Raw genomic sequence first — 248 nt, forward strand, 5'->3', positions numbered from 1 at the left:
AATAAACTTTATTATTATCAACCAGTGGAAATCTGTAACAGATTAAAAGCAGCTACATTATTATATATATTTCTATATGTTTATTATTATATTATATTTCACTCAATCAGCTCTCTGATCAGCGACAGCCAGTCATTTCCCATCATGCTCTTGGTCTTGCAGTCGGTGGAGAGCATGTTGCTGAGGTTATCGTCGCCCACGTGTGCATAACGTCAGAGCGAGTTGGCATCAAGTCGAACACAAATCTA

At 37.9% G+C, this 248-nt stretch overlaps 1 protein-coding gene across 1 annotated transcript in view; it reads left to right on the top strand.

Moving 5' to 3' along the window:
- LOC118328778 (probable ATP-dependent RNA helicase DDX27) overlaps positions 1 to 248 on the top strand; it is a 7252-nt gene that overhangs the window by 562 nt on the left and 6442 nt on the right.

The sequence above is a fragment of the Morone saxatilis genome, unplaced genomic scaffold (genome assembly GCF_004916995.1).
Source record: "Morone saxatilis isolate NCDOM2014 unplaced genomic scaffold, NCSU_SB_2.0 Contig18, whole genome shotgun sequence".
In the NCBI taxonomy this organism is placed as follows: domain Eukaryota; kingdom Metazoa; phylum Chordata; class Actinopteri; family Moronidae; genus Morone; species Morone saxatilis.